The sequence below is a fragment of the Toxorhynchites rutilus genome, chromosome 1 (assembly GCF_029784135.1).
Source record: "Toxorhynchites rutilus septentrionalis strain SRP chromosome 1, ASM2978413v1, whole genome shotgun sequence".
Taxonomy (NCBI): domain Eukaryota; kingdom Metazoa; phylum Arthropoda; class Insecta; order Diptera; family Culicidae; genus Toxorhynchites; species Toxorhynchites rutilus.
In genome coordinates, this window is record NC_073744.1 from 101,699,766 (window position 1) to 101,715,934 (window position 16,169).

The window sequence follows — 16,169 nt, forward strand, 5'->3', positions numbered from 1 at the left end:
GAAGTCTTATCATCTGAAGACGTCCTAGTATTCCCTGATTTTGGAAAACCTTTTATTCTAACAACCGACGCTTCTGATAAAGCAATCGGTGCAGTTCACAACAATTTTCAAACGGTGAACGACCAATTACATTCATATCACGTACACTTTCACAAACAGAGGAAAACTATGCCACAAATGAAAAAGAAATGTTAGCCGTCGTATGGGCATTAAATGCATTACGAAATTTCATTTATGGTACCAAAATAAAAATTTACACTGATCATATGCCATTAACCTTCACCTTATCACCAAAAAATAATAACGCAAAGCTAAAACGTTGGAAAGCATATTTAGAAGAACATGATTATGAGATACAATATAAACCAGGCAAATCCAATGTTGTAGCTGACGCTCTTTCTAGAATTCAAATTAACTCTCTTACAACAACTCAACATTCTTCTGACAACGACGATTCATCTTACATTCCATCCACTGAAGCCCCTATTAATGTTTTCCGTAATCAAATAATATTTCAAATCGGTCAAAACTCTGCCTACGAACAAAACATTCCATTCGAAGGATACAAAAGACACATTTTTACTGAACCACAATTCACTATTGACTTTCTAAAAGACAAAATGAAAAGATATCTCATTCCAGGACTTTTAAATGGAATAATGACCGACGAACCTATCATGGCTACTATTCAAGAAATCTACAAAGAAAACTATAATCCAAAATTAGTGCGTGCACGATTCTCACAATCGAAAGTTGAAGACATTAATGATCAAGAACAACAATTAGAAGAAATTAAAACGATACATAATTTTGCACATAGAAATGCTAAGGAAAATTTACTTTAACTTTTGAGAAAATGCTACTTTCCGAAAATGACAAAAATAACACAGGAATACGTTAAGACTTGTGAAATTTGTAAAACAGAGAAATATGAACGCAACCCCCAGAAATTCATCCCCGTCAAAACACCTGTCCCATGTTATCCTGCTGATATCATCCACATAGACATCTTTGTCTATAATCAAAATAATCTTTTTCTAACATCCCTTGATAAATTCTCCGAAATCGAAATCGTAATCAATCCTACATATCAAAGATGCCTTGATACAACTATTATATGATTGGGATGTGCCTGCGCAAATAGTAATAGACAACGAAAGCAGTTTTATATCAAATGTCATAGAACAGGAAATCAAGAGTATCGGTATTAAAATTTTCAAAACACCTGTACACCGATCAGAAACAAATGGCCAAGTAGAACGTTGTCATTCTACTATTAGAGAAATCTCAAGATGCTTGAAATTCTTAAACCCAGACTGGTCAATAATAGATTTGATTCAACAATCAGTTCATAGGTACAATAATACTTTCCATTCCTTTATCAAAGACACACCTCGCAATGTATATATTGGAACAAATTATAATAACCATTTGAAGATTTTGCCAAACAAAGAGAAAAAACTTTTGAAAAAATATATAATTTACATCAGGCCAAAAACGAAAATATTATTGAAAAAACATACCCAATCTTTCAACCAGGCTCATATGCTTTCGAAAAAACCAATGATATATCAAAAAGAAAAAGCAGGTACAAACACATTAAAATCAAAGAAGATCATAACACTTTTATAATAGACACTACAGGCAGGAAAATACATAAGGTCAATCTACGGAAATCTAATTAATTCTTCAATCCTTTCATTCCAGACTCGCCTTCTGCGTGTCGGCCATACACTCCAGTATTCACGTACATGACCTCACAAATAATCCACTAGCTATCATACCATTAGGGAAAGCTAGGATAAAAACAGGCTACGTAAGGATAGTACATCCCATAGATTTGATTCAAATAGGAAACACCATATCCAACGTGAATGATGAAATACAATCAAACCCTTCAGTTAATCCTTTATACGAATTGATGCAAATTGAGAATTATAAATTGTATGAAACCTTTCTCAAATTGAAACCTTTTATAAAAAGACAAAAAAGATGGGATACTATAGGCACTGTATGGAAGTGGGTAGCAGGCAACCCTGATGCAGACGACCTTCGTATCATCAACGCTACACTTAACTCCCTCATCACCCAAAACAACAAGCAAGTAATGATAAACCAAGCTATAAGCAATAGAATACAAGAAGTAACCGATTTGGCTAATCAAATGCTGTTAATGGAAAAACAAAAAGCTAAAAATCATTCGATTGAAATTAATCATTTAATGATACTGTCCAACTTAGACTCACTTCAGGACCAGATAGAAACACTTGAGGAAGCAATTCTAATGGCAAAACATGGTATACCGAGTAGCAAGCTGTTATCAATGCGCGACTTCAATACGATCGCAACCTTCCTGGGAGACCACGACATATTCGTCACATCATTTGAGGAACTATTATCACAATCAACGGCACAAGTAACATTGAACAACACGCACATTGCGTATATTTTAAAAGTACCACAATTTTCAAAAGACATTTATGAATATGAATACATTGATTCCATTATAAAGAACAACAAACGCATCTCACTGCAACGCAATTATCTAATGCGTAATTTGACACACATTTACGAGTCAAACCAACCATGTGAGGATCAAGGAAATTATTTTCTTTGCGAAACTTCAACTTTAACCCCAAGCAATGACTGCATAGAAAAACTAATACGTGGACAACATTCCAATTGCATCTTCGAAAAAATATATTCAAGAGGTTTAGTCAAACGAATAGACGACGCCTCCATACTTATCAACAACGCACTTGTGCAAGTCTCATCCAACTGCAGCAACTCGAACCAACAACTCAATGGTTCATTTCTAATCCAATTTGAAGGATGCACTCTACGAATCAACGGAGAATTCTTCTCTAACTTTGAAACTTTCTACCTGGACGACCGTATCACCCTACAACCGGCCTAATAGTTACCGAGCTCGATACCCTGGACTCACCACCTGTTGAATATCTACAGAACCTGACATTAGAACATCGAGACGAATTGGAAATATTGAAACTTCAAAGTAACTCTCTCACCTGGAAGCTACACCTGTTTGGATCCATTGGAGGATTCACGGTAGTATCAATATTTGCCACAATTGGAGTTTTCCTATATCTTTCTAGAAAAACAATCATCAACGCCAAATTCAGCATTCCAAGTATTAACAAAGACGACATCATTCTCACGGAAACTGTTTCCGTCAGCAAAAACGAAATCATCACAAACTCCAAGACACAGTCATCAGAACTATCAGCAGAACGCGAAAACGAAATCCAATCTTTCATCGACATGCCATCACCCTTTCGAACCATTAAACTTTGAGGACAAAGTCATTTAAGAGGGGAAGAGTTAAGTCACCAACCATCTGGCCAGCAACGGACCACCCGCGAAGCGATAATTCATTATCAACAAACTCCAGACATCGGACCACTCAGCCACATCACATCATAAACAATCTCACGACCCAAGATCCAAATAAACAAACATTTCCATTATTTGCCATAATGCAGTATTTAGCGATAGGACTAGAATCAGGGCACAGCGAGATTATATATAGCAGTATCCTAAAATTCTATGTTCAGTTATTTAGCAAGAGTGAATAAAGACACGTTGGTGTCAAAAAAATATTTTTTTTAAATAAACCTTCTGTAAAAGTATTAACTCCCTGTCCCCTCCACGGCTGAAGGTGCCTATTCCGTAAAGGATTTGTGGGACCAACCAAACATTTACAACATTTAGCAGCGTCTTTCTATGGCCAGAGGCTAGGTTGCCTGCGATAGCCTTGATGATGTTCAATTTCTTTCTGGTGGCTATTTTGGTCTTTTGGGAATGTGATAGGAAGTTGAGTTTCTTGTCGAAAGTAACCCCTAGTATTTTCAATGTCCTCATTGTAGGGATCGGGATTTTGTTGAGCTGAAGATAGGTTCTCCTTCTGAGAGCTTTTCCGATATGTATGTGTTTGGATTTCTCCGGGGAAAGTTTGAAACCTGTTTTTAGAGCCCAGTTTTGGATGGAGTCTAAGGTTTTTTGAAGCCTCTTTCTCTGAATTAAGCCGAAGCAGCTCGTAGAGATAAGAGTGATGTCATCTGCATAGACTATGATCTTTATATGGTCCGGGATAATCTCGAATAGAGATTGCATGGCAATGTTGAAGAGGGTTGGTGAAAGTGCTGAGCCTTGTGGGAAGCCGTTTTCTGGGATTTTTAGAGAAGATTGGTGGTTGTTAATAACAGTTTTGAAAGACCGGTTTTCTAGAAAACTTTTAATGAAGAGACCTAACCTCCCACGAATTCCCCTGTCGAAAAGGCTTTTCAGCACTGGGTACCTTCATGCCCGATCGAAGGCCTTGGATAAATCCAGGGAAACAATATCAATGTGGTGTAATTTTTCAGTTGCGTCGTTTAGGATTTTTTCGATTGCTACAAGGCAATCTTCTGTACCTTTTCCCGCACGGAATGCGAATTGTCTGGGATCAATCAGCTTATTTGACTCTAGAAAAGTCGTTAAGCGTCGATTGATCATTTTTTCCAAGACTTTCCCAACACAACTTAGGAGAGTGATGAGGCGGAAATTGTCAAGAAGATGATTGTTCATGTCTGGTTTCGGGATACAGATCATTAAACCCTCTTTCCAGCAACTGGGGAGGGTTCCACTGTCCCAGACTTTGTTGAGGAGCTTCAGAAGTGCTTTTTTCCCGAGATGGGGTAGATTCTTAAGCATAGGGTAGCTGATGTCATCAGGTCCTGTGGATCCTTGTTTGACTTTGTTCAGTACCCAATCGAGCTCTTTGAGGGAGAGGTTTTTGTTGAAGTCAAATTCCACATCGGTATGAAAATCGATGGGAATTCTTTCGTATTCCGTTTTGTGGGTTAGAAAGTTTTGGTTGTAGTTTGATTGGAGGAGGCGGAAGCAAAGAAATCTCCAAACGCCTCGGCGATGATTTTCCGGTCATTGGTGTATTGACCGTTAATTAGAAGATTATATTCTTTGCTTCTTTTCTTTCCATGAAGCCTGCCAATCTTACTCCATAACTCCTTTGTTGACGCGTTGGGATTAATTTCGCTGACGAATTTAACCCAACTGTTGTACTTGGCTGTGTTGATAGCAGTCTTAGCTTCTTTGCGAGCCCTTTGGAACTCTGCAAGCAGAGTGGGTCTCAGTGGGCTGTCCGGATGGGCCTTTCTTAATTTGCGTAGGGCCTTACGTCGACCTTTGATCGCTGCCTTCAGCTCAGGCGACCACCATGGGACACATTTCCTGCCAGGGATGCCACTGGTTCTGGGGATGTGCACCATTGCAACTTCTAGGACAACTTTGGAGAATTCCTTGGCTGTCCAATCTCGTTTAGCGGAGAGGCGGTTTTCAATGTCAAACTGATAGCCAGCCCAGTCAGCGTATTCAAATTTCCGTCTTGGCCTTGTTGAAAACTCTGGAGAAGTTTGGCCGAAGGAAGTGAAGATTGGAAAATGATCGCTTCCGCAAGTATCATCGTGGATGTTCCAAGAAAGTTTTGAAGATAGTTTGTCTGATACTATAGTGAGATCGATGGCTGAAGTAGTACCAGAATAATGGATTCTGGTGTATTGGCCGTTGTTAAGAAGGAGAAGAGAATGGTCGGATATAAAATCCTCAATGATGGATCCTTTTCGATCGAGGTATGCACCTCCCCAGGCGTATGAGTGGGCGTTGAAATCACCCATAAGCATGATTGGGGCGGGAAGTTGGGCGAACAGATGGTCCAGTTGGCCGCGTAGAGTGTTCGAATCGGAATCATAAGTGATGTAGATGCTAACGACGGTGATTGGAAAGGGGTGTTTAATGCGCACTACCACTGCCTGAAGATCAGTGGTAATGGGAAGAAGATCATGTGGAGTGCCATCTTTGATTGCGATTGCAACTCCGTTTTTTGAGGGGTTGGGACCCTCTTTGAAATATGTGATATATTTTGAGATGAAGTGTTTATCGAAGTTGTTTGGAGTCATAGTTTCTTGAAAGGCTATGACTGTGGGATTAGAGTTTGAAATAAGCATTTTCAGTTCTAGAATATTTCGTCGGATACTTCTGATGTTCCATTGTATCCCGAATTTATGTGTTGGAGTGAATGTGTTGGTGTTTTTAACTCTAATTCCTAAGTCTTAATTGTGTGTATGTTTGAACTATTCAAAGAGAATTAGTTCGATGGTCCTTTACCCTTGGAAAGAGAAGCTTTCTTTGAGGTATTGGTGTTGTTTTTGTTTGGTGTAGAAGTCTTTGGAGTGTTTGTTGTGTTTGTGTTGTTTTTTGTTGAATGTGCGTTGCTGTTGTTGTTATTGTTGTTTTTTGTTTGATGTGTGTTGTTGTTGTTGTTGTTGTTGTTTTCTGTTGGGGTTGTATTGTTATTTGTTGTTGGTGTCTGTCTTTGTTCATTCTTAGTTCTTTTCTTGTCCTTGTTTGTTTGGGTCTCATCTTCAGATTTTTGATCTGACTCTGAGGATGATCCTTTAGTTATTTTTCTTTTGTTTTTGTTTTTGTTTGGAACATCAGACGTATCCATAGAAATGACTGATTCGCTTTCGGATTCAGTTGATGAACTACCAGTTGTTGAATCTGTCATGGTTGTATCGAATGTAGTGTCAATTGGGGGGGTGCTTTCGCGGCTAGAAGTGGCCGAAGCGGCCGAGGCGCAGTTACATTTGCAGTTGCAGCTGGGTGCTGGCTTTTGCAAGTTGGATAGTCTGTCTTGCAGAACACTTGCGAATGTTGGAGCATTGTTTTGAAGTTGCAGCTGTTCCTTTGCCTCTTTGTATGAGATTCCATTGTCGATTCTTATTCTGGTGATTTTATTTTCGGTTTGCCATACGGGACAATTCCTACTAGAAGAGGAGTGGTTCCCTTGGCAGTTGACACAAAAAGCTGAAGCATCGCATACTTTGTTTGCGTCTGTTTGTTGTTCCGGATGTTCATGGCCGCAGTTTCTGCAAAGCGGATTTTCGCGTTTGCATCGCTTGTTCGTATGTCCAAATTTGTAGCACTTGTAGCATTGCATGGGATTGGGATAAAAATTTCTAGTCCCGGCTCGAATGAACCCAAAGTAAATGAAATTGGGAACGACAGTTCCGCGAATGGTCAATATTAAAGTGGCCGTTGGCACAACAATGTTGTTGTCCTTTCTGGTGATGCGTTTGACGCCGATCACACCTTGAGCGGTGAGTTCTTTCACCAGTTCGGATTCCGGAAGGTCGATAAATTCGCGGCAAGTCACAACGCATTTGCGTTGGTTTAAAGTTGGGTGGAAGATCACTTCTACAGGAGTATTATCAATCAGTTTGGTAATCGAAAGTAACTTACCGACTGTATCCTCATCCCTGGTTGTCAAGATGTACTGGAGTTTCTTTTTATCATCTCGCTGTGGTTTGGCGCTGTTGAATTTTTTTACAACTGCCTTGATGGTATTGCTGACTGTGAAGGGGTTTGTTGGAAGCACCTTGTCTCCTGTAGCTCTCAGAAGCAGTATCTGGAGATTACCGTTCGAGGGGTCCGCCCATAGTGGAGCGGTGGCTTCGGTGGGCCTGCCCTCATAGAAATTTGTAGCCCGGCCTCCCGGAGGCCCGGAGCTACTTGAAGCCATGCTTCTGCTTGACTATACCTAGGTTATAGTCAGCAGGTACGGATATAAAATCACTAAAATTCCTTATTGGGAGATATTCACTAAGGGGTATGTTCCCAGTAAAGTAACTTTGAAAAGCCACCAATGGGTGCGGAAAATTGCAAATCACACTTAATGTAATAATTGCTTCCGTCACTTCACTTGTTTGTATGCGTGTTTTTCTTTTTAGATTTTATTTAGTAATAAAGATTCACTACACTACAATATAACTGGCAACACTGCCCGAAAGAAAAAGGGGGCGTGGCGTCGGTGACGCCGAGAAAGCGCGCGCTTTTTCCGGCAAGCCGGTAAGCGCCCGCTCTCCACGGTCGAAGCAAGCTATTGCCTTTTCCCGCTCTCCTTCTGCTGTCACCTTAAAACTTATTGCTACAAATCTCCTTCCACAATCGCCAGGGGGAACATCCCAGTCCGCTGTCCAGAAACGCCAAAACTCCGAGCTGCTGAAAGAAAAATCGACCTTCTCGGTCGGAGGTTAAAATCAGTATGATGTATTTTTTTGCCATCGCTCCTTTTGAACGCTCATTCGTTCGTCTCGTTGGACTCGCCCCTCTGGCTGAGTCTGCCGATTTGTCTCTATCCTGTGAGTGTGTACCGCTAGAGTATAAAACACGCGGACCCCAAAAAAATATCTTATTTTCTTTCAAACCGTAAACCCGTGTGGTTGTACGGCATCGGCATCGTGGACGTAACAAAGGAGGACAAGTTAAGGGAAAGGCAAAGTCCCACTCGAATCGTGCAGGTGTGCTGTTCCCTGTTGGTCGCATTCACTGATTGCTCCTCAAGGGTAACTAGGCCGAACGGATTGGTGCCGGAGCACCAGTATACCTAACAGCGATTATAGAGTTTCGGCCGTCGGAGTGCTCGAGTTGGCTTGCAAAGCTGCTCACGACAATCAGAAAACCCGCATCAAGAACAGAGCAGCTTCGGTTCGGCGCTCATCAAGGCAACAATTAGTTTCAGTGAGTGGCAAAGTGTTTCTCCGGCACGTCGCATTAAATGTAATTTACTGAACCACATGTCACAAGCTGGATGGGAAGAAATTTTCCAACTGTGAAAGTTGTGGCGAGTGGCAAACGCAATAGCTAAACAGGAAGGTTTAACCGAACATGATGGGAATATCGAGTGATAACAAAAACACAACACCAAAGGTTCTTTTCAGAACCATCAACATATTCATAAAGAGTAAACAGTAAACTAAACCATTTTTCAGGTAGATAGGTATTCACGTAGGAGAAGAAAATAAAACAATATATTTAAAATATATATTTAACAAAAGCTGTCTCCTTTGTATAGTCCTACGTCACTCCGGTTATGTCCCCGACATTACCCACCCGCCTTTTTAGCCTGCATGTGAATCCAACGAGCGAACAAATCGTAATGAATGTATTTTTTGCCATCGCTCCCTTTTAACGCTCATTCGTTCGCCTCGTTGGACTCGTCCCTCTGGCTAAGTCTACCGATTTGTCTCTATCCTGTGAGTGTGTACCGCTAGAGTATAAAACACGCGGACCCCAAAAAATATCTTATTTTCTTTCAAACCGTAAACCCGTGTGGTTGTACGGCATCGGCATCGTGGACGTAACAAAGGAGGACAAGTTAAGGAAAAGGCAAAGTCTCACTCGAACCGTGCAGGTCTCCAGTTCCCTGTTGGTCGCATTCACTGATTGCTCCGCAAGGGTAGCTAGGCCGAACGGATTGGTGCCGGAGCACCAGTATACCTAACAGCGATTATAGAGTTTCGGCCGTCGGAGTGCTCGAGTTGGCTTGCAAAGCTGCTCACGACAATCAGAAAACCTGCATCAAGAACAGAGCAGCTTCGGTTCGGCGCTCATCAAGACAACAATTAGTTTCAGTGAGTGGCAAAGTGGTTCTCCGGCACGTCGCATAAAATGTAATTTACTGAACAACATGTCACAAGCTGGATGGGAAGAAATTTTCCAACTGTGAAAGCTGTGGCGAGTGGCAAACGCAATAGCAAAACAGGAAGGTTTAACCGAACAAGATGGGAATATCGAGTGATAACAAAAACACAACACCAAAGGTTCTTTTCAGAACCATCAACATATTCATAAAGAGTAAACAGTAAACTAAACCATTTTTCAGGTAGATAGGTATTCACGTAGGAGAAGAAAATAAAACAATATATTTAAAATTTATATTTAACAAAAGCTGTCCCCTGTGTATAGTCCTACGTCACTCCGGTTATGTCCCCGACATTACCCACCCGTCTTTTTTTGTACCAGTGACATACAAAGAAGATTGCCACCAGGGTTGCCATAATAAAATCTATGTTTTTGGTCTGAATTGTAATTGTTGCCTTGATGAGCGCCGAACCGAAGCTGCTCTGTTCTTGATGCGGGTTTTCTGATTGTCGTGAGCAGCTTTGCAAGCCAACTCGAGCACTCCGACGGCCGAAACTCTATAATCGCTGTTAGGTATACTGGTGCTCCGGCACCAATCCGTTCGGCCTAGTTACCCTTGAGGAGCAATCAGTGAATGCGACCAACAGGGAACAGCACACCTGCACGATTCGAGTGGGACTTTGCCTTTCCCTTAACTTGTCCTCCTTTGTTACGTCCACGATGCCGATGCCGTACAACCACACGGGTTTACGGTTTGAAAGAAAATAAGATATTTTTTTGGGGTCCGCGTGTTTTATACTCTAGCGGTACACACTCACAGGCTCAGCCAGAGGGGCGAGTCCAACGAGACGAACGAATGAGCGTTCAAAAGGAGCGATGGCAAAAAAAATACATCATACTGATTTTAACCTCCGACCGAGAAGGTCGATTTTTCTTTCAGCAGCTCGGAGTTTTGGCGTTTCTGGACAGCGGACTGGGATGTTCCCCCTGGCGATTGTGGAAGGAGATTTGTAGCAATAAGTTTTAAGGTGACAGCAGAAGGAGAGCGGGAAAAGGCAATAGCTTGCTTCGACCGTGGAGAGCGGGCGCTTACCGGCTTGCCGGAAAAAGCGCGCGCTTTCTCGGCGTCACCGACGCCACGCCCCCTTTTTTTTCGGGCAGTGTTGCCAGTTATATTGTAGTGTAGTGAATCTTTATTACTAAATAAAATCTAAAAAGAAAAACACGCATACAAACAAGTGAAGTGACGGAAGCAATTATTACATTAAGTGTGATTTGCAATTTTCCGCACCCATTGGTGGCTTTTCAAAGTTACTTTACTGGGAACATACCCCTTAGTGAATATCTCCCAATAAGGAATTTTAGTGATTTTATATCCGTACCTGCTGACTATAACCTAGGTATAGTCAAGCAGAAGCATGGCTTCAAGTAGCTCCGGGCCTCCGGGAGGCCGGGCTACAAATTTCTATGAGGGCAGGCCCACCGAAGCCACCGCTCCACTATGGGCGGACCCCTCGAACGGTAATCTCCAGATACTGCTTCTGAGAGCTACAGGAGACAAGGTGCTTCCAACAAACCCCTTCACAGTCAGCAATACCATCAAGGCAGTTGTAAAAAAATTCAACAGCGCCAAACCACAGCGAGATGATAAAAAGAAACTCCAGTACATCTTGACAACCAGGGATGAGGATACAGTCGGTAAGTTACTTTCGATTACCAAACTGATTGATAATACTCCTGTAGAAGTGATCTTCCACCCAACTTTAAACCAACGCAAATGCGTTGTGACTTGCCGCGAATTTATCGACCTTCCGGAATCCGAACTGGTGAAAGAACTCACCGCTCAAGGTGTGATCGGCGTCAAACGCATCACCAGAAAGGACAACAACATTGTTGTGCCAACCGCCACTTTAATATTGACCATTCGCGGAACTGTCGTTCCCAATTTCATTTACTTTGGGTTCATTCGAGCCGGGACTAGAAATTTTTATCCCAATCCCATGCAATGCTACAAGTGCTACAAATTTGGACATACGAACAAGCGATGCAAACGCGAAAATCCGCTTTGCAGAAACTGCGGCCATGAACATCCGGAACAACAAACAGACGCAAACAAAGTATGCGATGCTTCAGCTTTTTGTGTCAACTGCCAAGGGAACCACTCCTCTTCTAGTAGGAATTGTCCCGTATGGCAAACCGAAAATAAAATCACCAGAATAAGAATCGACAATGGAATCTCATACAAAGAGGCAAAGGAACAGCTGCAACTTCAAAACAATGCTCCAACATTCGCAAGTGTTCTGCAAGACAGACTATCCAACTTGCAAAAGCCAGCACCCAGCTGCAACTGCAAATGTAACTGCGCCTCGGCCGCTTCGGCCACTTCTAGCCGCGAAAGCACCCCCCCAATTGACACTACATTCGATACAACCATGACAGATTCAACAACTGGTAGTTCATCAACTGAATCCGAAAGCGAATCAGTCATTTCTATGGATACGTCTGATGTTCCAAACAAAAACAAAAACAAAAGAAAAATAACTAAAGGATCATCCTCAGAGTCAGATCAAAAATCTGAAGATGAGACCCAAACAAACAAGGACAAGAAAAGAACTAAGAATGAACAAAGACAGACACCAACAACAAATAACAATACAACCCCAACAGAAAACAACAACAACAACAACAACAACAACAACACACATCAAACAAAAAACAACAATAACAACAACAGCAACGCACATTCAACAAAAAACAACACAAACACAACAAACACTCCAAAGACTTCTACACCAAACAAAAACAACACCAATACCTCAAAGAAAGCTTCTCTTTCCAAGGGTAAAGGACCATCGAACTAATTCTCTTTGAATAGTTCAAACATACACACAATTAAGACTTAGGAATTAGAGTTAAAAACACCAACACATTCACTCCAACACATAAATTCGGGATACAATGGAACATCAGAAGTATCCGACGAAATATTCTAGAACTGAAAATGCTTATTTCAAACTCTAATCCCACAGTCATAGCCTTTCAAGAAACTATGACTCCAAACAACTTCGATAAACACTTCATCTCAAAATATATCACATATTTCAAAGAGGGTCCCAACCCCTCAAAAAACGGAGTTGCAATCGCAATCAAAGATGGCACTCCACATGATCTTCTTCCCATTACCACTGATCTTCAGGCAGTGGTAGTGCGCATTAAACACCCCTTTCCAATCACCGTCGTTAGCATCTACATCACTTATGATTCCGATTCGAACACTCTACGCGGCCAACTGGACCATCTGTTCGCCCAACTTCCCGCCCCAATCATGCTTATGGGTGATTTCAACGCCCACTCATACGCCTGGGGAGGTGCATACCTCGATCGAAAAGGATCCATCATTGAGGATTTTATATCCGACCATTCTCTTCTCCTTCTTAACAACGGCCAATACACCAGAATCCATTATTCTGGTACTACTTCAGCCATCGATCTCACTATAGTATCAGACAAACTATCTTCAAAACTTTCTTGGAACATCCACGATGATACTTGCGGAAGCGATCATTTTCCAATCTTCACTTCCTTCGGCCAAACTTCTCCAGAGTTTTCAACAAGGCCAAGATGGAAATTTGAATACGCTGACTGGGCTGGCTATCAGTTTGACATTGAAAACCGCCTCTCCGCTAAACGAGATTGGACAGCCAAGGAATTCTCCAAAGTTGTCCTAGAAGTTGCAATGGTGCACATCCCCAGAACCAGTGGCATCCCTGGCAGGAAATGTGTCCCATGGTGGTCGCCTGAGCTGAAGGCAGCGATCAAAGGTCGACGTAAGGCCCTACGCAAATTAAGAAAGGCCCATCCGGACAGCCCACTGAGACCCACTCTGCTTGCAGAGTTCCAAAGGGCTCGCAAAGAAGCTAAGACTGCTATCAACACAGCCAAGTACAACAGTTGGGTTAAATTCGTCAGCGAAATTAATCCCAACGCGTCAACAAAGGAGTTATGGAGTAAGATTGGCAGGCTTCATGGAAAGAAAAGAAGCAAAGAATATAATCTTCTAATTAACGGTCAATACACCAATGACCGGAAAATCATCGCCGAGGCGTTTGGAGATTTCTTTGCTTCCGCCTCCTCCAATCAAACTACAACCAAAACTTTCTAACCCACAAAACGGAATACGAAAGAATTCCCATCGATTTTCATACCGATGTGGAATTTGACTTCAACAAAAACCTCTCCCTCAAAGAGCTCGATTGGGTACTGAACAAAGTCAAACAAGGATCCACAGGACCTGATGACATCAGCTACCCTATGCTTAAGAATCTACCCCATCTCGGGAAAAAAGCACTTCTGAAGCTCCTCAACAAAGTCTGGGACAGTGGAACCCTCCCCAGTTGCTGGAAAGAGGGTTTAATGATCTGTATCCCGAAACCAGACATGAACAATCATCTTCTTGACAATTTCCGCCCCATCACTCTCCTAAGTTGTGTTGGGAAAGTCTTGGAAAAAATGATCAATCGACGCTTAACGACTTTTCTAGAGTCAAATAAGCTGATTGATCCCAGACAATTCGCATTCCGTGCGGGAAAAGGTACAGAAGATTGCCTTGTAGCAATCGAAAAAATCCTAAACGACGCAACTGAAAAATTACACCACATTGATATTGTTTCCCTGGATTTATCCAAGGCCTTCGATCGGGCATGAAGGTACCCAGTGCTGAAAAGCCTTTTCGACAGGGGAATTCGTGGGAGGTTAGGTCTCTTCATTAAAAGTTTTCTAGAAAACCGGTCTTTCAAAACTGTTATTAACAACCACCAATCTTCTCTAAAAATCCCAGAAAACGGCTTCCCACAAGGCTCAGCACTTTCACCAACCCTCTTCAACATTGCCATGCAATCTCTATTCGAGATTATCCCGGACCATATAAAGATCATAGTCTATGCAGATGACATCACTCTTATCTCTACGAGCTGCTTCGGCTTAATTCAGAGAAAGAGGCTTCAAAAAACCTTAGACTCCATCCAAAACTGGGCTCTAAAAACAGGTTTCAAACTTTCCCCGGAGAAATCCAAACACATACATATCGGAAAAGCTCTCAGAAGGAGAACCTATCTTCAGCTCAACAAAATCCCGATCCCTACAATGAGGACATTGAAAATACTAGGGGTTACTTTCGACAAGAAACTCAACTTCCTATCACATTCCCAAAAGACCAAAATAGCCACCAGAAAGAAATTGAACATCATCAAGGCTATCGCAGGCAACCTAGCCTCTGGCCATAGAAAGACGCTGCTAAATGTTGTAAATGTTTGGTTGGTCCCACAAATCCTTTACGGAATAGGCACCTTCAGCCGTGGAGGGGACAGGGAGTTAATACTTTTACAGAAGGTTTATTTAAAAAAAATATTTTTTTGACACCAACGTGTCTTTATTCACTCTTGCTAAATAACTGAACATAGAATTTTAGGATACTGCTATATATAATCTCGCTGTGCCCTGATTCTAGTCCTATCGCTAAATACTGCATTATGGCAAATAATGGAAATGTTTGTTTATTTGGATCTTGGGTCGTGAGATTGTTTATGATGTGATGTGGCTGAGTGGTCCGATGTCTGGAGTTTGTTGATAATGAATTATCGCTTCGCGGGTGGTCCGTTGCTGGCCAGATGGTTGGTGACTTAACTCTTCCCCTCTTAAATGACTTTGTCCTCAAAGTTTAATGGTTCGAAAGGGTGATGGCATGTCGATGAAAGATTGGATTTCGTTTTCGCGTTCTGCTAATAGTTCTGATGACTGTGTCTTGGAGTTTGTGATGATTTCGTTTTTGCTGACGGAAACAGTTTCCGTGAGAATGATGTCGTCTTTGTTAATACTTGGAATGCTGAATTTGGCGTTGATGATTGTTTTTCTAGAAAGATATAGGAAAACTCCAATTGTGGCAATTATTGATACTACCGTGAATCCTCCAATGGATCCAAACAGGTGTAGCTTCCAGGTGAGAGAGTTACTTTGAAGTTTCAATATTTCCAATTCGTCTCGATGTTCTAATGTCAGGTTCTGTAGATATTCAACAGGTGGTGAGTCCAGGGTATCGAGCTCGGTAACTATTAGGCCGGTTGTAGGGTGATACGGTCGTCCAGGTAGAATAGTTTCAAAGTTAGAGAAGAATTCTCCGTTGATTCGTAGAGTGCATCCTTCAAATTGGATTAGAAATGAACCATTGAGTTGTTGGTTCGAGTTGCTGCAGTTGGATGAGACTTGCACAAGTGCGTTGTTGATAAGTATGGAGGCGTCGTCTATTCGTTTGACTAAACCTCTTGAATATATTTTTTCGAAGATGCAATTGGAATGTTGTCCACGTATTAGTTTTTCTATGCAGTCATTGCTTGGGGTTAAAGTTGAAGTTTCGCAAAGAAAATAATTTCCTTGATCCTCACATGGTTGGTTTGACTCGTAAATGTGTGTCAAATTACGCATTAGATAATTGCGTTGCAGTGAGATGCGTTTGTTGTTCTTTATAATGGAATCAATGTATTCATATTCATAAATGTCTTTTGAAAATTGTGGTACTTTTAAAATATACGCAATGTGCGTGTTGTTCAATGTTACTTGTGCCGTTGATTGTGATAATAGTTCCTCAAATGATGTGACGAATATGTCGTGGTCTC